The following is a 26247-nucleotide window of genomic DNA, read 5'->3' as shown; positions in this document are numbered from 1 at the left end:
CAGAGTTGACACACACAGAGCTGTGGGGACCTGCATGACACTGGGCACTCTGACTTCCTGTGACAGATAACAGAATGTGATTCTGAAGACTTTGATCATACGGGAGGAGACATCATTGTCCCTGATGGTGTAATCACTGGGGGACAAGGTGGGAAGAAGAAGGGCTTCAGAGAAGGCTACCAGAGGGTAACAAGGGGCTGGATAGAATTACGATGCATTCTGTGTATGTCTGAAGCTGTCAAAAATACAGAAAGAGATTCAGGAAGACATGTGCTTGGATCAGTGCATCTCAACCTGTGGTTTGGCAAGGGTTGCATATCAGATATCCTGCATAACAGATATTTACTCTGAGATTCAAGACAGTAGCAAAACTGCAGGTATGGAGCATCAACAGAATAATTTTATGGTCGGAGGTCACCACAGCATGAGGAATTATAATTAAATGGCTACAGCATCAGGTAGGCTAAGAGCCATTGACTTGAAGCATTAGAAAGCGGAATATAATCTAGGGTAAAGGTGAGTGGCAGAGCTTTGCAATCATTGGCTTTGCTTCCAGGTAAACTTGCATTTCTACTTAGGTATCTTCTGTGAAGAAAAGATGGGAGTTGCCTCGAGGTCATCATGGGAATCTAACCATATCCCCTGCATTGCACCTTGGGTGCTAAGTTCCTGTGGCAGAATATCTGATGGTTCCAGGAGGAAGGAAAATGTCAGAGCTGCTGCTGATTCATTACATGGAGTTTTACGCTTTTCTGTCAATATTCAGACAGTTGCTCATTCTTTCCCCTCAGCATCAATTTAACATAATAGCAATCACAGTGCAGCATTGCGCTGTGGCCAGTTTTGTAGCGCCGGGATGGGGCTTGGATCTTAATTTTTTTTAACCATTTGTTGTCGCATCTCTTTCAGTTCATTGTTTCTTCGCTTGTTAAAACTTTATGAGCTGTAAGAGAGTTTAGCTTTACAGACTACAGCCTGAGGCTGTTGCTGACACTGTCACCTGGTAGCCATGTAGAAGTATGATTAAATCCTTTTCTCTTACTAATATTTTCCTCGGGTTTAGTGACATGCTCCCGAGGTAATGGCCACATTACATCTAGGAGTCCACTTATGATTTGGCATGCTTTAGACTGACAACCCCTGTGCCATTTTTAGGTGGGGGAACCCACCTTGCCAGGATTAGCAATTGTAATCTTTATCGCAGTAAGATGTGATGTTATCATCAGCATCTTAGCCCCATAAAGGCAGTGGTGTGTGCTTTATTTCTAGTTCTATTTGGTGATGCCTATTTTTGCTACTGTGTATATATGCATGCTGTGTGTGTGCGTATGTATGTCTGTGTGTAAGAATAATTAAGATTGATAACCTGTATGAATTGCTCCTAGTGACTCTTGGTCTCCTGCTGTTTATTTCCGTATGTTGTATTGTATGTATGTGTAGTATATTTGTGTAAGTATGTTTGTGATTTGGGTACAAGCACATATGTGGCATATGTGTAAGCCCTGAGGAGGATGTCAGGTGGCCTGCTCGATCCTATTTCACTGTTTTTTTTCTTTTGAGGTAGGTTGTGTCACTGCATCTAGGCTGGCAGCCATCAAGTCCCAGCCAAGTCCCTTGTTTCCTACAGCTCTGGAGTTAAGAACAGATGTGGCTACATCTAGCTTTTTATGTGGATGCTGGGATCCAAACTCAGGTCTTTACACTTGCAAAGGAAGTGCTCTTGCTCCCTGAGTCATTACTTCAGCCTCTCTTAAGCTTATTATGTAAAGCTTATCTCCTAAACTATGCTGTCAGTGAGGCTAATCTGACACTTGCATCTTTCAGTCATTGATGAAGGAATGTTACAGGCCTGCTGTCAAGCCTCAGGAGGGGCCATGTGTGAGCATCCAGAATCATCTTGCAGCAACCAGATCCGTCCCACAGGGACGAATGGTGTAGCACCTTAGATAACTGTCTGGAAGCCAGGAACCCCCCCAGTTCAATCCTCAGTCAATCTGCCCTCCCCTTGCCTGGAAGCATCTCCCTCCTTTCCTCACATACTGCAGAGGGCCGGTTGTCTGGGCCTGAGGCTGTTCCTGATAGCATTGCTTAGGATCTGTCACCTTTTCCTCCAGATGAAAATGTCTGAACTTCTGTTTGCTTACTCTCTGATAGTTTCTAGTTTTGAGATAGAGTCTTGTGTGGTCCAGGCCAGCTGTTGGCGCATGGTATACATTTTAAAGGGCCTTCCTTTACTCTGTCTCCTTCCTTTTCTCTGTTTGTTTCCTTCTCTAGTAGACAAACTTTACTTACTCTCCTTTCTCCTCAGCTCTAGGAGAGTTTGCCATGGCTTTCTTAACCCCCATTTGCTCTCTAGCCCAAGCACTTGAGTGTGAGTACCTTCGGGGACGCTCACACGTCGCTCATGGCTTCCCAAACTGTTACATGCTGTGTTTCTTCGATGCCACACCTGATCTCTCTCTCTCTCTCTCTCTCTCTCTCTCTCTCTCTCTCTCTCTCTCTCTCTCTCTCTCTCTCTCTCTTTCCCTCCCTCCCTCCCTCTTTCCTTCCTTCTTTTCTTTTCTTTTCTTTTCTTTTCTTTTCTTTTCTTTTCTTTTGCTTACAGAATATTTGTTAAGTTTGTTTAATATATGACTTTTCATTTGACATTGTGGAAGTCCTTTATTGTAAAGCTAATCCTTGTGTCTGGTGACAAGCAGCAGCCACGACGATCACTCTGAACCGCCCCCCCAATAAATTCCATTTTCTCCGAGACATAAGTTTCCTTCTGTCTTTCTGAGGTAATGATTTTATTATTTCTGCAGTGTCTGATAGCTCCTGATGCATCAGTAAATCTGGGGACGTACTTCCTTTAGAATGCTGTGAAATGGCAGAGGAGTGGGGGGGGGAGCGCAGCAGAACCCAGAGCTTCCTGAGTTTAGGGTTGTCTCTTGTGTTAGGGAGCGTGTCTGCACGATCCTGGTGGCAGAGGCCACCTTCCTGACCTTGCTTTCACTTGACTTAACTTACTGCTTGTCTCTTCAGTTTCCTTCCCGTGGTGGCACACCCACCATCCTCGTGCCACTGCTCCCTCTCTCCTTCCATCTGCCCTGCCCACATTCTTGCTCTTGCTCCTTCCCATAGTGCTACAAGAACTTTAATGCTCACAGTTCTCTGGCTGGAAATCTAAGCTCACAGAAGCAGCATGGTCAGGTCCTGGTGCAGATGGTCAAAGTCTCCCTATCCCCTCATCTGGCAGAAGGTGAGTGAAGCACTACCTGGGGAACCATCAGTCTCCTCCTCTTGCTTTTGCTCTCACTCACACTGTGTCTCTGTGATACTTGGGACTGACTGAGGACCTGGCCTGGGGTGTACTACTTGGCTACAGCCCTTGCTGTGGGCTCTCCTTTACCAGGGCACTAATCCTATGCTACATGGTTCCATTGCAAATGAGATGGCCCTCATCGGTTTTCCCTGTGAACACCTAGGAATTTGGGAAGAACACTCATGCATCTAGTGCATAAGGCAGAAAGAGTGAAATTGTGATCATCAATGTCTTAGGCTTGCTGTAAGAAATTTGGAGAAGGGCCACTCCAAATAGACATCAGATGAGTGAGACCACCATGACAGTGTCCGGATGACACTTTCCATAGAAGCTCTTGTCCACAGCTGCTTGCTTCTTTTCCACCTCACATCCTAGAGGGAGTGGGCTTTCATTTCTTGCCTCTAACACTGGTGTTTCAAAGAGTTACACCCCATGCCCCACTCCCTTCTTTCTATATTTACTTCCATGAGTAGGCCCATTTGGGCCACCAGGCTCACTTCCTGTCTTCAATTGTCACCTTCATTTTTTTTTGAGCCTTGAATGTAGATAGGCAACTGATAGTTATCCATTTCTTCCTGGATATAATGTATAGCATTTGAAACTAATGTTCTCAGCTATGTTCTTTGTCTTTGTTTCCTCATCTGTAAAATCCCTAAACCTGTTGATGGTCTGTTTGAGATTTTTATTCCATATGCTTTTATCTCCCCTCAGTTACCAAGCCCTGTTGATTAGACATTTTGTAATACTGGTGTTATATCATTCTTTTTTTTTCTGAACAGTTTTCAGAATTACATAAATTCTCTCTTTAGGGTTTCCACCCAAATCACTAAAATCACTATTACTGTCATGGCACCCCACATCCTCCATACCAAGGTTGGTACCGTCTCTTATTTACAGTATTGACTGGGGTTGGAGGGTGAATAGATTAATTTGCTGTTTTTGTATCTGTAGGTCTTGGCATGATGCCATGGTCATAGTGCATCTGCCATGCTAGGTACGCTAGGATCTGGGTTGGATAAGAAATCAGACTAAGGCCTGGCAATGGTGGCGCATGCCTTTAATCCCAGCACTTGGGAGGCAGAGGCAGGTGGGTTTCTGAGTTCGAGGCCAGCCTCGTCTACAGAGTGAGTTCCAGGACAGCCAGGGCTATACAGAGAAACCCTGTCTCAAAAAAGAAAGAAAGGAATAAAGAAGGAAAGGAAGGAAGGAAGGAAGGAAGGAAGGAAGGAAGGAAGGAAGGAAGGAAGGAAGGAAGGAAGGAAGGAAGAAACCATACTAAAAAAGCCAGAAAGCAGATTTTCCTCTGTGGCCTCCATTTCAGTTTCTGCCTCCATGTTCCCGTTTTGAACTCCTGCCTTCTCTTTCTTAAACCATGGAGTATAATTCTGAAAGATGAGAGGAACCCTTTCCTTCCCAAGTTTCTTTTGGTCCGTGTTTATCCCAGTAACAGAAGCCAATTCGACCATGTTTTATCATTCTTCACAAAACCAGTCGCCTTCTGGGTTGTCCTTCCGTTTGTTTCTTCAAAATGAAGTAAAGATTTGAGGCTACTTGTGATTTCTTTTTTCCCATTGTTTTGCAAATATCCATACCTTACTCACTAGCAGGGTAAATACTGTTTTTGCAGTAGGTTCATCTGGGAACATTTTCACAGCAATCACCTTGCTTTTCATGGACACTCTGCTACTTTTTGTATTCTTATTTCACAGTTTTTAGTCATCCTTCCATTAAAACCAATCATTACAATATGGTATTATCGAATAAACAGGTTTATGATTTAAAAGCTACTTTAATTACGGTATGCCTCTACTGATGGGAGCAAAGGACTTCAGTCTGCTCAAAGGAGCCACCTGTTTGGAAGCACTCCAGGTGCATCAGTTAGGAGGATACACAAAGGCTTGGAGATCATTGGTTCAGGTAGACATTTGGCTCAGTGAATGCAGCCTGCCTGTGGAGATCCCACCACATTTCTTAGACTGATGCTAAGAAGGGTGTGAATCTCAGCGACTTGGTATTATGATAACCAGAGAGCTCAGTACAGACCTCCCCATCTTCCTGTGCATTCGTTCTGAAGATCATTCATAAAGGTCTTCAGCACCTGTTTCTCAGACATCTTGGAGCTTAGAAAGCTGATTCCCTGTCATTTATCTCATACTGGAACCATAGCAAAGTGTGATTTTTTTTTCTTTTAAGAGCTTCTCTTTGGTTTTAGTCTGCAGTGCATTAGTTGGCATTTTGTTATTATGACCTGACACCTCAGGTGGTGAAGTTGTGAGGATGAAGCTTTATTCGGGATCATGGTTTAAGAAGGTTTAGTCCCTGAGGACTTGATCCTACAGGTGTGAACGAGAGAGCACATGGCGGAGATCTGTAGGAGTTTATTTACCTCATGGGAGAGGAAAGCAAACAAGAGGAAGGGGCTAGATCAAAAATCAACCCTTCAAGGCTTAGCCTAGTGTCCCTACTTCCCTTTGTTAGGCCACACTTCTTAAAGGTTCCATCTCTTCCCTGGAGCCCCAGAAGCTGTCCAGCCACACTCTTCAACATGGCCATGGGGTGGGGGTCACTCCTCACCCAACTACAGCATATTGTAAATGCATTAGGCAGTGGACAGTCTGTCAACCATCAGACAGTGCGCGTGCTCAGTTATCCTATTAGTACCATTGCTTTCAGAATTGAATGGACAGACACTCACGAGTTGCTTTGCTTTTTGTAGGAGGCATTGCACCTTTTATATGTGCCAAATTGTCAGTTGACTCTACCATGAGTCCTTAACTCTGACAATACAAGTTAGCTGTGTTGTTTGTTTGGGTTTTGTTTGTTTGTTTGCTAGAGATATATCTGGTTTAATAATTAGATTCAGACTCATTCTTAATCACTGAATTTCTGTAACTTGTTTCATATTTACAATACTTGTCTTAATACAGATCAAGAAAATCATTTTATATGCATACTCTTCCATTTTGCAAAAAAAAAAAATATTTTCTTTGGCCTTTATTTAGCGAAGCACCATTTTTGTTTTTGTTTTTTAATTAACTTTGGAGCGCTGCACAAGGTTACTTAAATTCTTTCTTAGCCGGCTCGATTATTAGTTTGTATTTGACCCACTAAACTTTGAAAGTTTGTGTGAGTGTGTTTGTGTGTGTGAATGCGAGTGTTTGTGTGTGAGTGTATATGTGTGTGTGTATGAGTGTGTGTGTGTATGAGTGTGTGTGTGTATGAGTGTGTGTGTGTATGAGTGTGTCTGTGTGTGAGTGTGTGTGTATATGAGTGTGTGTGGGAGTGTGTGTGGGAGTGTGTGTGGGAGTGTGTTTTTGTGGGAGTGTGTAAGTATATTTGTGTGTGTGAATGTGTTTGTGTGTATGAGTGAGTGTGAGTGTGTGTATTCCTTGGCAGAAGAGCTCTCTTTTTATTTTCTTAATGCTGTTGATAAAATAGGATCTGATATACCTCAGGCTAGTTGTTATATGGCCAAAGATAGCCTTGAGTTCATAGTCTTCCTGCTTCCATCTCTCAAGTGTGCCGCACCATGCTATATTAGAATTGCAGTTTTTGAACAGCAGTTTTCTGTTTGCAGCCTTCCCTAGTCTGTCCCCTAAGTATCTGCCCGGAGCCTGCTCCTTTTGATCCTTATCTTAGGCAGTGAATAATCTCTTTAAAATGGACTTCAAAGTACCCGAGGTTTATTTTCTTAGAGCCATATATTTCTCTTTGAAAAATCAGGTCTCATTTTAAAGAGTTGACTTGTGACCTTTATAGCAGCCCTCCAAGGCTGGAGAGATTAGCACCTTCCAAGTCAAAGCCCTCTTTCCCAGGAAGTAACTGTCAGTGAATTTTACCTAAGAGACACAGATGTGCAAACTCAGTATGGTACATCTCATTATTCTTGTGCTTATATATCCTCATTGAAACAATGAGAATATTACCCAGAGGATCATAAAAGTGATACCTCATGGTTTGGCTACGGAGAAGACCTTTTCATATAATGCACGTATGACTTGGTAATACTTATACTTACTGATAAAAGGGAATTATTTATGGTTAAGTAAAAATAGGCTAATCTCATAGTACATATAGCTTAAAGAAGAAAGCAAAGGGTCATAGTAACCCCTATGTGGTTCGGGAGACTCTGAAAGTTTATACTGTGTGTGAGCTCAGCCATTGAGTTTTGAATCTCTCTCTCTCTTTTGTATTTACATTTAGTCTTCTCTAAGGGACAGCAGGCCTTACTGAACACATACTGTAATTTCTACTTATGCCCCTCCACCCTCCTGCAGGGCCGACAGCCCCCATCTAGGTCTCCCTGAGTACTTCTGTGTCATTGTTAGGGACATCTTAGGTACTTGTAACATACTTTATTAGCTGGTTGTCATGAGGAGTTTCATTGGTATTTTTCTCTGAAATTCTCATACACAGTCCCTCAAGGAATCAATCCCCAGACTCTCTTACCCCTGCTCCTGGAAGTGCTGTGAGAATCCCAGTTTTATATGTCAAAAGAGGTCATCCAGAGCTCCTGGATTGTCCACTCTGGTATAGGTGGGAAAATATCCTTCAGCTAATACTCTGTAGCCAGAATCCCAAACTGTGTTGATCATTCACATCCTGTAACACATGGGCTCAGAAACTGGGAATTATCTTAGGATGAGGACCTGGAATCCAAGCACGGTTTCTGTGTTTATCCATTACCTGTCCCACAGTATGGGAACTGTATAATAGATGCACCACTGTTCTCCTCAGCATGAACTAAGAACTGGGAGCCGTTGCCCTTGGATACCCGTGTTCTCATTCCCATCTTATCAAGTGTCCACATTCATCATTGGATTCACACTCAAGTCTCTGGGAGGCCATGCATGTAAATAAGTCCAGGTGAATTACCTGGCTTCAATTCTCATATAGTTCTGTGGATTATTTGTTAGCTCTTGCATTTCTTACTTTACAAGCAGATAGAAAGCTTTTTTATGTGTGCCCATGTCAATAGAAGTGTGCATATAAATGAGAAACACTTATAGATGGAGAAATCAGGTACAAAATAATATGGCACATGTGTGTGAGTTGTAGTTGTGTAGAGCAGTTGGATGTGCATATGATTTCACCACTAATGCAATATTAGGTAAGTGTAGTATGTGGGGGTGAGATGGTAAATTACACATATATGAAACAGACACTAACATAATAGTGGATGTATATAATATGTTGGGGTGGGATGGTGAATTGCACATATATGAAACAGACATTAATGTAATATTGGCTGTGTCTGAGTTATGCAGAAAGTATCATACGTATGCCTGTATAAGTGTGTTAGAATATAAGTCAGATGCAGAATAGTATACTTATATGTATGTGTGCATCTGTCTTAGGATACAATTGTAGGGGGAAGACAAGATAAATAATGCTTAATGTTGGGTCTGAGATGGTAACTTAATACCTATGTGGCTTTGTCATTGGGCAGGAACCACTCAACTGTTCTAGGTTTTATTAGTAAAAGGTGAGAGTTTTAAGTTCACAGAGGGTCCTTTATGGCTCTAAAATTTGATGTTTATTGAAGATACCATCACTGATGGTTCATTTTGTTCAGTCACTGTGTGAATGACTTTATTTTTTGATTGATTTTCAGGGTTCACATTCACCACATGTCTTTGTTGGCCTCTGGAGCTCTTACCTCATCTTCAGGATTACTCTGAATCTCACGAGGTTTTCCCCAAACCGTAGCAAAGGCTTCCTGATGATTTTCATCCGTGAACTGGTTGCTCTTCTCTTTGCTTTGACCAAATTCCTTACAAGAAGCACCCTGTAGAAAGAAGGGTACCGGTTTATATTTTAAGAAGGGATACAGCCCAGCGTAGCAGGCAAGGCATGGAGGTGGGGATAGATGAGGATTGGTCAGAGAGGATCCAAAGTCAGGCAGCAGCAGGAAATGATTGCTGGTGTTCAGCGTGCTTTCTCTTCACTCTGAAAACCCAGCCCACTGAATGGTGCCACCCACTCTCAGGGTGGGGCTTCCTTGCTCAGTCTGGAAACTCTCAGAGACACACCCAGAAACTCGTTTCCAGGGCGATTCTAAATCTAGAATAAAGAATATTGCAAACCGAGCATCACAATAGATTAATATAAAAAGATTTCAAGGGCTGGGAACCGCACATTCAGTAGAATGCCTGCCAAGCAACCATGTTCTCTGTAGTTGTGATCTACGGCATCAGCAGAAAGAGATGGGTGTGGTGGACTGCATTTGTAACCCTAAGATGGCAAGGACACAAGTCTCCAGAGCTTGACGGACAGTGGTGTAGCCAGATGGCTAGCTCTAGGCTCAGGGAGAGAGCTTTTGTAAATGAAATGTAGAGGACAGAGAAGAAGACCTGCCTTGGGCTTACACACATACTATGATGGTATCTGTCACAGTGTTAAATCCATGTAGCTGTACAATATTTATCTAAAGAGAGGACTGAGTGAATTTCTTTGTACCTGGGTGCACTTGTATATGCACATATGTGTATGTGAAGGCCAGAGGTGAACCTCAGGTGACAATAGGAGCCATTTCTCTTATTTCTTGAGACAGGTTCTCTTATTGGCCTGTGGCTCACTGAGTAGGCTTGGCTGACTGGCCAGTAAGCCCCTCTCCTCCTTCCAGTGTTGAGGATCTATGCCTGGGATTTTTTTTAATATATGAGTTCTTGCCATTAAACACAGGCTGTACTTTACTGACGGGGCCATCTCTTTGCAGCTCTTAAAGACCATTTTCATATCTATTTTGCCCTTGGAGACAGCCATCATCATTTTTGCTGCACATGAGATAGTCAGCAGGTGCTTGTGCAATGAACACACCATTGTAGGACATTTTAAAATTTTTTCTATCATGTAGATGCTTTCCTGTTCACTGGAAAGTTCTCTGCGATGTATAGGTCGGGGGGGGGGGGGAGTGGTTTTAAGAGGATACCACTGTAGATGCTAAGGCACCCAGAAGAGTGGAGAGGGATGGAGGTGGGTGGGCTGGAGGACAGGGTCAGTGCCTTTCTTCCACTCTTAGGGGCAGTGGTTGTACCTTTCAGCGCAGCCGTCTTTAGCCAGTGAGCCACATTATTTCATTAGCTCCGTATCCCCAGAGTCATATGGGAGTCTTTTCTGAGTATAAATCTCATGTCCATCGGGCACTGGAGCAGTTAATCTAAATGCGCTCTTGGACTCAAAGTGCAGCACTGAGTTATGATTCTGGAACAGAAGAAAAACCTTCTTTTTCATAGAAGAAAAAGCATCTTCCTAATGCATGGTAAATTATAGGAGGAAGTGAAAAACTCCAAGGGAAAACTCAAAACGCTCACATAAGATTTGGGTATTTGGTTGAGAAATATACTGTTTTGTGGCATGAATGCTTTATGTCCATTTTCTCTTGAATTTCACAGTTTCTCTGAGCTAGCTCTGATGAGGGAAAATCATCTTCCACAGCGCTCTCTCATCTCACTGTGGTTAGTACTGGTCGTGTTTTACCTTGGTGCTCTGTGTTGGCATCTTCACTTGTAGCCAGAATAAACACACGAAATGAGATGTTCAAAATTGTGGCTGATCATCAAGTATCACTGAGATTTGGGGGGAGGTATTTGCTCCTTAATACACGAAACACTATTGGGTTATGTAAGGTTAGCTTACCCAGTAGTTTTAATGTCCTTGAAGTTTCACCTCAGAAATTATAATACAGTCAGTGTTGGCTTCCAGTGACCTCTTTTTAGCTTGAGCCTTTTAAAGGCATTTGGAGAAATCTGCATGAAGTTCCGTGCTGAATTGAACCTCAGAAAGGAAATGTCTTTCAGAGTCAAAATGAAACCAAGTATTCATATTAGGGGGTAGAAGGAAAGGAACAAATAAAAAAGAAGAAACCCTCCCCACAGGAGCAGGCAGTGCTTGCCTTCTGCCAACTGGCCCGTTTGTGAGAACTAGTGAAGTCATCAAGGCTGAGCTATTTTAATCCTGACACGGCGGGTGCGCAGAGGCAGCTGGAGGTGCTGTACAGAGGAAGCGCAGAGACATTTTCAGAGGCAGAAAATTTCCCTGCTGACTGACAGCATCCCTGTTTCACACCTAGTGCCTCTGGCACCACTGAGAAACTGGAGGGCTTGTGTAATGGCCCAGGCTGGAAGAGGGTAGACTGGATCTATACGCAGCCCTTAAAGGAGACCTCTAGCTTCTTCCCCATTGGGACTGGTCCTGTCCACCTTGATAAGATACATGGGCTGTAAACATGTATAGTTTACATGTTTACATGATAGTTCGAAGCAGAAGACAAATTGTTACAAGTTGAGGCAGGATCTCTGGTGTCCTACGCTGGCCTGACCTTACTATATAGCTGAAAAATGTCCTTTGCCTTCTAATGCTCCTGCTTCTGTCTCGCAAGTGCAAGGATTGCAACCACAAAGCACCACGCTTAGTTTTCACAGTACTGGTCATCAAACCTTGTCCATGCCAGGGCAGCACACTGCCAAAGGAACCATGCCCTTAGAATAAAACATTTTGAGTTTTTCCTTTTCTTTGTCTTACTGTCTTTTGAACCACAAAAGGTCAGAAGTTCAAGGGCTGTACTTTGCTGACCCAACAGTGTAGGAGACAATGAGCAAATTTAAAAAAAAAAAAACACACACACACATGCACACACATATCATATATGCTACACATAGACACACACACACATACACCAAATTGACTATCATGATGGACAGTGAATCACTTCACAAGAAACCATTAGTAGGAAGAAATATCAGAAACTTGCTTTTAAATCCTTATTAAAAATATCTCTTATTTTTCAAAAAAAATTGGTAACTTGAAATGTATTTTAATTTTCTATGAGCTCTGCCTGTGGGCTTTGTCATTACCAATCTTTAAGAAAAAAAATGTAAATAAATATTTGATGGATTACAGATTTCTCTGCCGGGTGCTGTTTTAACCGCTGGTGACAAGATCTAAAACTGTAGGCACAGCTTCTTCATCCCTTTAGAGACTCAGAAAAAAAATGTCCAGAAACGTCAACCAAACAGAGATAAATTTAGAGATAATGAGATTGGGTTCTGAGTGTAAGACGTTAACTCCTTTCCAGCCCCGCCCACCCGCCGAGGGAAGTGTTTCTGTTGTAGAGGCAGGGGGTGCCCTCCCAGGAGACACTTCCTAGAATAAAGAATGCAGCATGCTGTCTGTCCTTCAGCAGCAGTACACTCAGCTGCCGGGGCTCTGCCCTGATTCTGCAATGAATCCAGGGATAAGAAGCTACCTTTTGTGTTGGAAACAGGACGGCCATCATCTCAGACAACTGTGGTGATTCCGAAGGCACTTTCGTTCTGAGTAGCGAGCCCTAGGACCTGACAACTCAAAACCAACCCCTCAAATTAAGTACAGTTTATTTCCTATGAAAGATTGTATAGTCTTCATTTTTGCTGATTAAAATCTATACTTAGAAAGACAGGACCTTTCCATTTCTTTCTTTCTTCTTTTTTTTTAAGTGATCACCATCTTAACGCTGTAATACAAAGTCAAGGTGTGAATGGGCATGTGGTCTTGGTAGCTGTGGTGCTGATGTACAGTAAGGTACATTCACAGTATTGTAATCTTTATTTGGCTTCCTTTGAACCAGCCTGGTAGATACAGTACAGATGTACAGCACAGTAGATTCACTATAGTGTAATCTTTACAGCTTCCTTTGAACTAGCCCCAAAACATTTACTCAATTGGTCACCAATTGGTTCTGGACAGAAAGAAATGGCTAGGGTTTGGGGGGTATTCTCAGTTTCTGCAGTAATGCATTATATGACTGATTCCAAGGTAGCACATGGGGCGTTGACAATTACAGACGAAGAAACTGAGAGCCCAGGGCATCTGCTCATCTTCTTACCCAGAGTCCAAACATCATGGGAATTTGATTCAATGAATTCTATTGAAGACTGTTTAGTAACTGGCTGGTCACTTTGTTGGGGAAAATTGGAAAAAGCTTAATGACATCCTCTTTTCCTGGTGTTTATAAGGTTCCTGTAAATCCTGGTTCTTGCTGAAGTCATTAAAAACCAGGATCTAGAACCATGAGTCTATCATGGAACCCCTCTCCACTCTCGTTGCTGTGTGAATGGGACAAGATGCTCAGCCCCCTGGTTTGTAGGATGTACATCATGACATCACTCACCCAAAGCACCCTTGAGAGGTTTGGCAGGAAGAGGTCTGAGACCCTTGATGTGATTCATGGTCTGTAAAAAGAAGCAACTCAGTGTGAACTGCTGCTCCAATGAGTGGAGTTCCTTCTTTTATTTCATGGGATTCAGGACTTCTTTGCATATATCTCTTGTTGCATATAACCTTGTACTCTGTTTCTATGTGTGCGAAGTTCCCTATGGATTCTTTAAAAGATATGAACATTAGGGACGTTCCTTTATACCCTTTTATGTACTGCTGGACTTGTAATCCTCCTGCCACTGTGCCTCTGATTTACTCTGTGCCAGGCATCACCATCCACTGAACTTTTTCCTTGGACGGCTTTTCTTTTCTTCTCTCCCCTCCTCCTCTCTTCTCCTCCCCTTCCTTCCTTCCCTCCCTCCTTCCCTTCCTTTCCCTTCCCTCCCCTTCTCTTCCTACTTATCTCCCCTCCCCTTCCCCTCTCCTCTGCTCCTCTCCCCTCATCTTCCCTTCCCTCTTTACTTTTCTTCTATCCCCTTCCCCTTCCTGTCTTCCCCTTCTCTTCCCATCTTTCTCTTCTTCCCCTTCATCCCTCTCCGCTTGTTTTGGAGACAGAGTCTCACATAGCTAAGGCCGGCCTTCAGCTTGCTATAATCAAGGAGAACCTTGGAATCCACACCCTCTTGCTTGCCTACCGGTATTACAGGTGTGTGTCACCATACCCAGGTTTGTCTGGGGCTGGAGATAGAACTCAGGACCTAGTACATGCTAGGAACACACGCCTGAGCTACCTTCCATGCACAGTAAGTTTCTTTGGGAGACACGCAAGTGAGGAATGGTTTGAAGGTTGCAGGCAGCTAGACCTGGCCTACTTTTCCCTTAACCTGACTGACTGGCTTGCACATTGCACCTAACTGCCAACACAGCAGGAACATAGCTTTGTTATAATTCTCTTACCTTTTCTTTCTGCTTCCTCCTCCTCCTCCTCCTCCTCCTCTTCCTCTTCTTTTTTATTTATTAAGGCTGTGTTGAGTAAACTTTATGATAATAAGGGAAAGTGACAGGTTCAGAAGTTCAGAAACACAATGGCCTGCAATCTAGTGTTAGAGCATGTTTTTAGAAAGGTGCCATAGTCAGTCTCTCTCTCTCTCTCTCTCTCTCTCTCTCTCTCTCTCTCTCTCTCTCTCTCTCTCTCTCTGCAACGTATAAAGTCTGTGTTCTTGGCTCCCCATCACAGTCTGGCTTTCTCTGGCCCAGTGCTGAGACCCAGCTCCGGCCTCCCTGGCTCACATGAAGACTCGATATTGATATTCCCCAGCTCTTTCCTTCGCCTCCTTTCCCAGGCCTCAGCAGGGAGCTGCAAGGGTGCAGACTTCTTCTTCCACTGAAGTGAATTTCACCCTCCTCCAGCCTGAGGAAGACAGACATGGATTCTAAATATTTTTCCATTCTACTTTCACATGTAGGATCAAAGCCAGAGCCAATTATGGTAAAATGCGGTGTTTCAGCCCAGTGGATTTTAGGTGAGCTGGGGTTTGTTGTAGGTTTTGAAAAAAACATTATGTTAGCTTGACAGCATCATTGGTACCACAATTTTCATTTTCACACATTATTTTTCTAAGCCTGTTCATAGACCAATGCCTGAGAAATAGGGAAATTTCACATCTCTTCTCTGTGCCAGGAGCTTCTTTGTGTTCAGCGGAGTTCTAACACACACAAAACCTATTGCATGATTTCACAGCTTGGGCGGTGGAAGTTCAATTCTTAATTCATTAGGCACCATATGCAGTGTTATTAGTCTCCACTGTAAGGAGAATGATCAGTGAGCAGTAAAAGACAGGGCTTATGAACCTCTCACAACCACTCAGCACCAAATCTAACAGATGCTTAAGAAAGAATGGCGGCCAGCTCAGTGGAATTTGGGTTGCATTTATGTATGGATTCCTGCTGGAATCCTTGGTTTTCTTTTCAGATCATGGGGTGTCTGTCTTCTTTTACCATGCTTACCATATCCCTCTCCTCCTTCCTCTTCTGTCCCTCCCTGACTCTCTCTCACCCTCCACTTTCCATACATCCATATCCTCACAAAGTTGTCCATGATCAGGAGCTGTTGGCTTCTAGCTTCCTTCCCCTTTTAAGTAGGTGTCTTTGGGTATAGCCCCTGTAAATCATGCTGCCTTGAGTGTGGAAGAACTCTGTTGAACACAAAGAGCTCCTATGTCTGCAGGTGTAACCTCTGTCTCAGACACGCTCATTCTCCCCTGTACCCCCAGGTTATTTGGGGTATAGGTTGGAGTGTTGGCACCTGCACCCTAAGTTGGGCTCTTCATGATTTTTCTCCCATCTGCATTGGTTGCCCACCTGTACACATCCAGTACTGTTTGGTTTGGGTTAGCATCCTTCATACCTGCTCTGAGTCCTTCCTAACTCACCTTGCATGTCTGTTTCCTAGAGCTCCAAGACTGATAGCCATTGCTTAGTAACCACATGGTCTCTAGAGCAACTCAGGCTTAGGCGGAAATGATGCTGATTGAACACCCCAGTTCCCACCAGTGTGTACCTGTCCTTTCCTGTAACCAAAGGGAATATAGGAACACACCTTGACCTTTGCTGGTCTGAGCCACTGAGATTTTTTGGCTGCCGGGTGGCTCAGACTAGCCCCAAGGCAGAGTGCCCTGAAAAACATCACAGAAAGTAGGTTAAAGGGTGTTGACTGTACCTACAGTTGGCTCTTCACTCAGTGAACGATGTGTGTTTCATGTGTATAATGGCAGAAAAATAAGACATGGTGTAGGAGCTTGGCTGCTTTCTGCCCTATCTTGAAGAGAAGCATGAATGTACATTGGGTAACATTGTCAGATACTCAGAGCCAAGGCAACCATGGCTGCCTTGGTTTCTCTCTCTCTCTCTCTCTCTCTCTCTCTCTCTCTCTCACACACACACACACACACACCCACACACACACACACACACACAAACAAGAACTCAAAATGTAACTCAACCCATCACTGCATAGCCCATGCTGGGGCTAAGAAACCATTCTATAGCTCCTGGCCTCAAAGTCTCAGCCATACTCCTGCCTCAGCCTCCAGAGAGCTGGGATTACAAATATGGCTCACAGTACCTGGTTAATTTTTCATATTTATTTCTTACTATAGCTCATTGTTGTTTTCTTTTTTTCTTCTAATGAATTATCTGCTGTGAGATTTTTCCCTTTACTTTAAGGGACTCTAAATCACTGGGGTGCATTTGAGAAATAGAGAAATAGAAATCTAAATTGCTAATTTATTTGATGATAAGGCTATCAGTTATTTCAGTGAGCATATAAAAGGCAGAACTTGACATATTAAAACTTGAAGTGGGTTTTCTTTTGGGGGCTTTGCTTTCAATTCTCTCCAAGGGTACTTAGCAGTATTGTCAAGGGCTGATGTCTTGAGACTTGAGAAGTTTTATTCAGGGTTGGATGCTAGATGCTCTTGAATATGGCATGTGCTTTGTCTGTTTTGATTTTGCTCCCTACTGCGTATGGACTGCTATTGCCCTTTTTTGTTCATGGAGAGGCTTGGGTGTGTGATGCTCTGCAGTGATGTTTTTGACCTAGTGTGTGTGCGTGTGTGTGTGTGTGTGTGTGTGTGTGATCATCCCAAATGGCAGTATGCTAATAAATCCTGTGTTGCCTTGACACCTAAGTGTACAGTAATTTGATGCATTGGGATAGATGAGCATTGAAGGCAGTTAAACTCATGTATGATTTTAAAATTAGATCCTTGGGCTGGAGAGATGACTCAGCAGTTAAGAGAACTGACTGCTCTTCTGAAGGTCCTGAGTTCAATTCCCAGCAACCACATGATGGCTCATAACTATCCATAATGATATCTGATGCCCACTTCTGGTGTGTCTGAAGACAGCTAAAGTGTACTTACACATAATAATAAATAAAAATCTTTTAAAAATTAGATCCAGAAGAGTGTGTGTGTATCTTTGTGTGTGCACATGTGTATGCGTGAATGTTGTTTTTGTATGGGTATGCATTTGCCCCAGTATGGGTGTGCATTTGTATGGGTGTGCATTTGCCCCAGTATGTGGAAGTTCAAAGGTGATTTGGGAATCACTTCTCTCCTTCCACCTTTACTGGGGTTTCTTGGAATCTAACGCAGTTCTTCAGGCTTGCACTGTGCAGTGCCAAGAGCTTTTATCTGATAAGCCATCTGGCTAGACCTCATGTATGATTAAAAAAAAATAATATTAACATCCTTTATTTTTATTAGAAGATGAGCTATAAATAGGTTGGTCAGCCAGTCTGTCATTGTTCAGCAAAAGGAAGCTGCTGGTGTTAATGCCAGGAGTGAACCGTACAGGAAACCCTATATATTTATTATATTTTAATAACCTCAAAACACTATCAGTAGAGGACCAAACTGGACACTTGGGTCCTTATTTTCAAAGTTGTGTTCTCTTGCATAAGTTTTGAAAGTATTTTTATTTATAGAATGAGGCATTTGTATTTGATTTTAAAGTGCACAGCCCCCCCACCCCCAACACACACTGTTTTCATCAATCTGAAACCAATATGTGTTTCATGCTCTTTCTAACCAGGATCTGGGGGCATGGAACATGGTAATTGATGTAGGCCAAGCTAAGGGGCTTGATTGGGGAGTTTTAATGCTTTTGAGAAAGTACATCGTCTGGCTACAGCCCCTGTTTAGCTTTTCACTCTCTCTGAAGCTGGGTAATTGAGTTCTCTGCATTTCTTCAGCTAGTCTGACTGGCCTGTTTGCTGTCTTTGGAGATCACAATGGATTTTATCTACTTGGTTTGCTCTCCCTCTGTAATAAGAATTTTGAAAGTGTGAATAGCATGAAATAACCATGGAAGATACCCTGGAGCCATTTCAAATGCAACATGCCCTAAGCCTGTTTAATTTGACGAGCGTGAGCAAGTGTTTGCTGTGTCTGAGAGGTCCCGGAGAAGGTAAAAATCAGGAGAAATTGAAGTAGATCAGATCTTAAAGTGGGCATTGTAGTGTGTATGTCAGTGTGGTATACACATGGGTAATGCATGTGTGCCCAAGCACCCACAGGCACATGCTAGTGTGCTGATGTGTATACTTATGGAGGCCAAGGGAGAAGGTACTCTATCATTACTTTATTCCCTTAAGACAGAACCTCTCACTGACCCTGAAGCTAGCGTGATGGCCAGAGAGCCCTGAGTCCTTCTGCCTCCCCACATCCTTACAGGCACTTTTGCTACACCATGCATCCCCACTTCCAACCTTCAATATGGGTGCTAGAGTCTCAACTCAAGTCCTTGTATAGCAAGTAACTCTGAGCTTGGTCTCCAGCCTTTGAAAACATTTCTACTCCCAAGATATTCATGTGATACTTCAAACTTGCAAACACTCATACTATACTGGTTAAACTATCTGCAGGTTTCAAGTCCAATGTTCTGGGTACACAGTTTCCACCCTTCACAAACCATTCTTCTGGACTTCAGGAGAACCATGCGGTAGGGTTGGGGGCAGAGTGTGTGATGCTTAACCCAGGGCTAAGCTTTGCCTTCAGGCCTATTGCTTCCTCATTGTCTGACTCCAACAGTCTTTCAACTTGTCCGTATTCTCTACTTCCTCATCTATGAAATAATGATGGAAACTTGAGCTCTTGGGGTTATTGGGAACATTCAATTATTTAGTACATTGAAAAGACGTAGTAGAGAAATTACCTGGCATGGTATAACTTTAACAGTGATAGTAGGAAAGACAAAGAAAATAATGGTGTTTCTCCCTATTAAAGTTGCTAACGACAGAGAAATACATCTATCTTACTTCAATGATACTGCATACAAACAAAATATTTTTAGAATACAGATAGTTTTTCACTATAAATATTAAGCGAATACTTATTTATTGCTATGAACATTTTCTCTAGGTTTGCTTATATGATATTTTAACTATTAAAATGCTAAAGGGGGTGGGGATAATGAGGATGAAAACAGAAATCTTGGCCCCAAATATCCAACATCTGAATATGAAAGTTAAAATGGAAAAAAGAAAATTTCACCTTAGTCTTTTCAATATTCAGTTTACTACAGCAATTATCTGAAAATGATCATTGCCAACATATGGCAAACTCGACATTAGAGTAAAAATAATAACAACCACTGCATCCACAACAACAACAACAACAACAACAACAACAATAATAATGATGTTTAAGGGTTGATACATCACATTACTCCGGGGTTGACAGACGTTTAAACCACCATGTGTATTTGTAATAGGCATTGGGGGTTGGGCGTTCTGGCTACACAGTAGAAGTCAAGGAAGCACCCGGAGGTTTTAGGTGGAGACAAAGCTACTGGCTGGCAGAGGCGGGGGTGGGTAGTAGGGTAAGAATGACCTAGTAGGAGGGAAGGGGAATTGAGAGGCTTTGGGGCAACAGTGGAGAATTCTAGGCATAAAGGACAGAGCCAAGAGTCCTTGTTCTTTTTGCCTGGCCATGGTAAGGGGGAGAAGGACAGATGTTGGGAGGAGGTGACCTTGTCCAGAAACTGCAGTTCTTGAGTCTATTGAATCTGTGTTAAGAATGATTGCCCAGAAATGTTGCTGCCATAGGGCGTTGACTTGAAAACTTAGAAAACTGCAATGGAAATTTGCTTCAGGGGACTAATTCTTTCAGGTAGTACATAACCAACAGCCAAGGTGTTTGCCTTCCTCATTGGTGAGCACGTCTCTCAGATGTCTCACTAGCTCCCATTGCTGTGCCTTCCATTTTTAGCACATTTCTGATACTTGCTTTACAAACACAGTCCCCCCTTCCCCCCCGCCCCCATCTTCCAGGTTATCTCTTTGCTTGCTTGACAGTTCCCTTGGCTATACGGGAGCTCTTGAGTTTCATGTATTCCATTGGTTTATTTTTGCCTTTGAGGTTTTAGCTTTGGGGCTTGTATCCACAGTTCAGTGTCTTGGAGCTCCTCCGTGCTTTCGGTTCCAGTGTTCATCCTGCTGCCACAGATCCATCATGATCTACTTCTTCCAGTGTTTTCAGAGTCAAGAAGTATTCTGTACTACCCACCATCTTCAGAATGCTATGACAGCTCTGCCCTGTGCCCATCTCTCTCCCGGATCCAAACCTTCTCCTCCCAAGCTCTCTGTCTCCTTAGCTCTTGGTTGAACTCTTCTTGGTTTATTTCCTTCTTTGCTAACCATGTCCCCCTTGCTAAAGAGGGTTTTCATAACCATAACGTATGTGAGAAAAGTTCACTGGAATCCAGTGTCTTCAGCAGACTCTGTTCACACATGTTGCACAGTGCGTCTGGATGTGCTGTTCAGGACAGGAGATCATTTTCTTTTGGCCTTTGGAAGCATTCTTTCACCATAGTCTCCACTTGGAGGCTGTTAGCACCATTCCTTTGTTAATTAACTTCTCTTCGGCTCATCTTCTCCAGGGTCTTGGCACACATGCCTTACTCCTTGCATTCTGTCTGTCTCAATGATACACCGTCATGTGCTTGTGTGCACGATGCTTTTTAAGCTATCAAGTGGCCTCTGCCTCTGGAACCCTAAATCCTTCCTTTTAAAGATTTCTGTTTTCAAGTATAGAACTCTCGTTGACCCAGATTGAGCTACGCTAGAGTTAAGATGGCAAGTGATGATTTTGGGAAGGGTTGGAGGATTAGGATAGCACTTCTCTTAAAGATAGCTCTGTAGGCGTTGATCCCAGCAGCCTGAGCTTGAGTCAAATGATCACGGGGACATGGGGGTCCTGTCTGAGCTTTGTTTTTCTTCTAGGCACATACATTCTCACTCAGTGTTGGATATTTTGGGCCAAGATTTCAGTTTTCATTCTCATTATCAACACACCCTTTCTCATCTCCTTTAGCTTCGGTTGCTTCCTTTCTTAAAAACCTAAAACAAAACACATCCCAGGACCTCACTGTCTTCTTATCCACACTCTCCTTGTTTTGTCTTTCACTGTCATGTTTAATTGCTGGCGACACTTGTTCTGATGAGAATCCCTGTCCTTCCAGCATCCACTTGTGGATGCATTAAAGAAGTATACTGTCTCTGTTTCAGTCACCAATCAGCTTTCTTTCTCTTTTCCAGAGCTTGTCTTTGGGTTTCTCAGAGGGCCCCTAGACAGGGGAACTGCTTGTCAAAGCAGGAGGCATCTTTAGGGTTTATTCGATGACTGATTGGCTTCTCTGTAGAACTACATTCTGAACTTAAGAACTTTAAACTTACAGAACTAGAGAGCTGTGGGTAGTCTGGATGCTCAGGACCTGGATTCATGGTCCTGCCATTTCTTTCATGCCCTTCTCTGTCTGAGCCCTTCCCCTCCCCTGGCTAGATGATCTCTCAGTGGAGGCTTATATGTTTATACTCTATTCACAAAATAAGCTCTGGTCTCCTGAGGGTCTGTGACAGCAGTCCTCAAGGTGAGTTCCTTAGAGTGGGGCCCTTATTCATTCTTAGATGGTTTGTCAATGAGTCTCCCAGGTTTTTTTCAGCAAATAACTTTCCTCTATTTCTAAAGTCAGATATGTCTGGCAGTGCCTGGACTCTGAGACCTTTAGTTGTTGAGTAAGTTGTTTTCCGTTTTTCCCTTGGTCAGCTTAGCCTCATTCAGCTTTCTGAGGCTCCCAAATCAGTGCTTTTACCTTTCATCCATCTGCTTTCGTTTATTCCTCTCCAAAAATAATTTAGATTTCATTGACTCATTTCTCATTTGCCCCCCGAATGTCTGTTACCTGCCCTGTATTTGCACGGTAGAGAGGGTGAGAGTCAATGTTTATGCTCGGCCTCCTCTTGGCTCAGCAGCTAGCTGTCTTCCTGGTGACTTTCGGAGTTTGCCTTTCTGTCAATTATTTATCCATATGTTTTCCTGTTGAGTTTCTTGTTTGCCCTCCACCCTAATTGAATTTCCTGATCTAGTCTAGATTTTTAGTTCTTTCTTTGCTTTATATCATTATGGTTTTAACATTGGACCACATGATAAAAGCTCTGTTCTCAAAGGTTTCCAGGCACTGCAGGGTGCTACTATATAAGTTTTTCTATATAAGTGTTTCTATATACGTGCCATTCTATAGACAGGGCCTTCCTAGAATATGAATGTCAGAAATGATTTAATGCCTTGTATTTCTGGTGTTAAAAAGCCATTCATTGAATGATGGTTACAATGGAACATTTGATTTCTGTTTGTTCCTTTGCTTGGAAAAATATAAAATCCCAACTGTTTCGGGCTGGTTGTTGCCGCTCTGTTCTGACGTTTCTTATCTATTACAGAGTTTCTGCTTGTTATGATCTACATGGATATAAAGTCTACATGGATGTCATGGTGAAGCTACTCTACTTTACATGTCGACAAGCAGGTTCTAGCCAGTGGGATAAAAACTGGATCTTGAGTGCATGTGAACACATCTTTAAAGCCACCTGGTGCATATAAGAACCATGCGCCAACCTACTGCGTCACTGGTGTATATGAGCACCAGGCACTAATCTAATGTGTGAATGGTGCCCTTGTTATGCAAAGGTTTTAGGTTTTTGTTGTTGTTGTTGTTGTTGTTGTTGTTGTTGATTTTGTTTTTTGTTTTTGTTTTTTTCTTTTTTTCCAGGTTTCTTCCTGTCTCTGTTGCTTTATAGAATGTAATATTTCCTAGTTAAAGATATAACCCAGTTCTTATCTGATGAATTTTTCATATCTCATGAATGGTGTACTATTTTGCCTACAAATAAAGGAATTAGATTTTAAACTAACCCATCGCATTCCTTTTGACTCTTGGTCTCATCCTGTCTTCCTTTCTATTGTCTGTAATGGAGCCCAAGCTAATATATTGACTCATGAGGAACATGCCCAGGCCGAAGGATAGTCGAGCTGTGAAATGGGCTATCATTGGGTTCTTTCAGAAGAGAGAGTCATACTTCCATGGTCGCCTACCTTAGTGTACCATAGACCGACTACCTCCCTCTACACTCTGGCAGGTGACTACTTCAGCCACACCTCCATTTCAGTTTGTTGATACATGGAGCTAACTAACCCTGATCTTTGTAGTCAGTTCAGACTGGCTGAAGTTTGAAGGTGGCTTTGTGGTTTATGGTTTTGTAAAAGTGGGTTATCCAAGAAGTGAATCTTTTCTTAAGCATCCTCCATTCTGTAGTTTAAATAGCATCCCGAGTCTGTTTCCCACTCCACCTTCTTCCAGCTTTGCGGCTGCTGTTTGCCTCTTCTGAGATATCATAATGTGGGAATAGTACAGCTGCCAGCTGCCTCCAATTTCCACAGCAAAGACTCTCCTCTCAGGGAACTAACAACCACTTTCCGATAGCTTACAATTGGCTTGCTACCTCTTTCCCTAACCCTGTCAGGATGACAGGGAAGATAGACATGCCGCTATGCCCACTGCTGGCATAGAGGAAAGAGATGTGTTAATCCCAACATTGGTTAAGCAAAGTTTCTGTGGAATGGAAGAGGATTGTGTTGGACAAGAAGACAGACGTATCCCTATTCAGTTGTGTAGTGGGCAATTATTGTACTTCGTCTTACTGGTTTAAAAATCAATACGCATGTTAACTTCTGGTTACATTTTCCCATGTTTTAGTAATCGTTTGGATACAAAGCAGTTAATGTTAAAATGAATCAATTCTATGAGTCAATAAGTATGAGGAAGTAAATGACAAGAAAGCCAGAGGGATACAGTGGGCAAAGTGAACTATTAATTGTAAATGGAATCATCTTGGAAAGATGGATAGTGACAATACCAAGGAAAACCACCATGCTTAAACATCCTGGCTTCTAAATAGTGTATTTTGAACAGTGGTAACTGGGCTGGTAACTGCTCAAGAGAGTACAGTGTTTGTCTCCCAATTCTAGAGCTATAGGCACATGCATCCATACCAGTCTTTTTACAGAGGTATTTGGGAGTTGAACTCAGGTCTTCATACTTGCACAGCATCTACCTATCTGCCATCTCCCAATCTGTGTTTCTAATTTGTAACCACCTTCAGAAAAGCACTTTTCCTCTAACAGACTCATGGACTGTCAGAATTGTTACCAGTTTGGCTTTGGCTTTGGCTTTTGCCCTCCCCTCCCCTCCCCTCCCCTCCCCTCCCCTCCCCTCCCCTCCCCTCCCCTCCTCTTCTTTTCCCGTCCTTCCTTCCCTCCCCTCCCCACAAGGTTTCTCTCTGTAGCCTTTGGCTGTCTTGGAACTCAACCTGTAACCTAGCCTACATCAATCAGAGATCCTCCTGCCTCTGCCTCCTAAGTACCGGGATTAAAGCTGTAATCCACTTTAGTCTTTCTCCTCCTCCTCTTCCCCCCCTTCTTTCTTAATGGCAAAATGTATCTTTAATAGCCTCTCAAACTGATATAGTATATGCTGATTTTTTTCCAGAATACCCATCTTTATTTTTAATTCATCATGGGTGGACTTTTCTGTAGAAATAAGTCTCACCCTTTCATAGAATCGTGGGAAAAATGCACGTATGGTCCAGGGAGCTTTCTGGAACTCTCACTCAGTTTTCTGTCACTGGAATCCCCGATTGAGATGCTATATTTGTTCGAGGCTGTAAGTCCTTTAACTGTCGTTCAGCCTTCATTCAGATCACTTCAAGTTTTACCTCAGTTCCCGTTTCTGTTAGGTACTCTCAATTGGTATCACACACCACGTGTGGTCACATGTCTTTGAAGCCTTTTGGCTGTAACAGTGCGTCTGGCTGTCCTGTGTTTGATGACTGTCCTGAGTGTGAGGACTTCTGGTCAGGGTTTTTGTACAGTGCTGGAACTGGCTTGATGCGTTTCCTGTAATTGCATCTGGGGCTGTGGGTTTTGGGAGAAGGGCCACATTCAAGGGCAGAAGGCCTTGGCTCCTTGGCCTACTAAACTTGGATTCGTTGGCCTTTTCCATTTTGTTGCTTTCCAAGCCTCTTTTGTTTGCCACTATGAACTCGCGTGTTTAGCTTTTCCATAGACTATAAACTAGTACTGTTATATATTGATACCCTGCCACTGTTGTGTGGTGCGTTAAAAATATTTTTTTAAGAAATGGTAGTATTGTCCTTTTGGACACTTGAATATCCTACATACTCATCTCTCATGCATCTTTGCCTCAACCCTGGAACCGGCAGTTTCTCCAAGCATCTGTGGCTCTTCTTATTTGAGAATGGAATTTGAACCCAAGAGCTGACTGCCGGGCGTGCCTATTAAGGCTGGGTATCACAAGAACCATGATTCTATCCTGCTGCTTTTCAGATGCAGAATGAAGCATTCACAGTGACATTTCTCTTCCAAGAAGAGGAGAGGTGTAGACCATCAGTGAGTGAAACAAGGGTCACCCATGCTTAGGAACGGTGTCATATCCCCTCCCATCATTTCTTTGTAGCCAGGGACCCCTTTCCTTCTCTGCCCGGGAGCTTGGCAAAGTGGATTTTTTTTTTCTGGCTACTCGGATGAGCCACTCATTTAAGAGGAAAATATGAGGGAAGAGTTGTTAACTCTGACGGGAGAATTTGTTTATTGACTGCCAGTGTCATCCTTTCTCCCTTTCTCTCTCAGTTTTGTCCAAGATACTTAGCAGTTAAACATGGTGAGTTCAAGGGTGCTGTATATTGTTGTTGGCAGTAGGGATAAATGCAGACTCTTGACACAGAATTGGCCTTTAAGTAAAGATAGCGTGCTTTCTGTTTAATGTGTTCACTACTCTCCCGAGTGTCTTCCAACCCACACAGCAATTACCGTGAGGCTCTGGCCTAATGTGTTCAAACTAGGCCCATTGTCCAATGTTTTAGGATTAAATCTTTCTAGAAAGCATAAATA

At 42.9% G+C, this 26247-nt stretch overlaps 1 protein-coding gene and 1 pseudogene across 7 annotated transcripts in view; one reads left to right on the top strand and one right to left on the bottom strand.

Moving 5' to 3' along the window:
- The window catches only part of Klf12 (Kruppel-like factor 12), a 419711-nt gene that overhangs the window by 63387 nt on the left and 330077 nt on the right, over nucleotides 1–26247 (top strand). The gene's annotated exons all lie outside the window — the stretch shown is intronic.
- Nucleotides 2580–2985, bottom strand: Gm16260 (predicted gene 16260; annotated as a pseudogene).

The sequence above is a fragment of the Mus musculus genome, chromosome 14, assembly GCF_000001635.26.
Source record: "Mus musculus strain C57BL/6J chromosome 14, GRCm38.p6 C57BL/6J".
NCBI lineage: Eukaryota > Metazoa > Chordata > Mammalia > Rodentia > Muridae > Mus > Mus musculus.
This window is presented reverse-complemented; position numbering and strand designations above follow the sequence as displayed.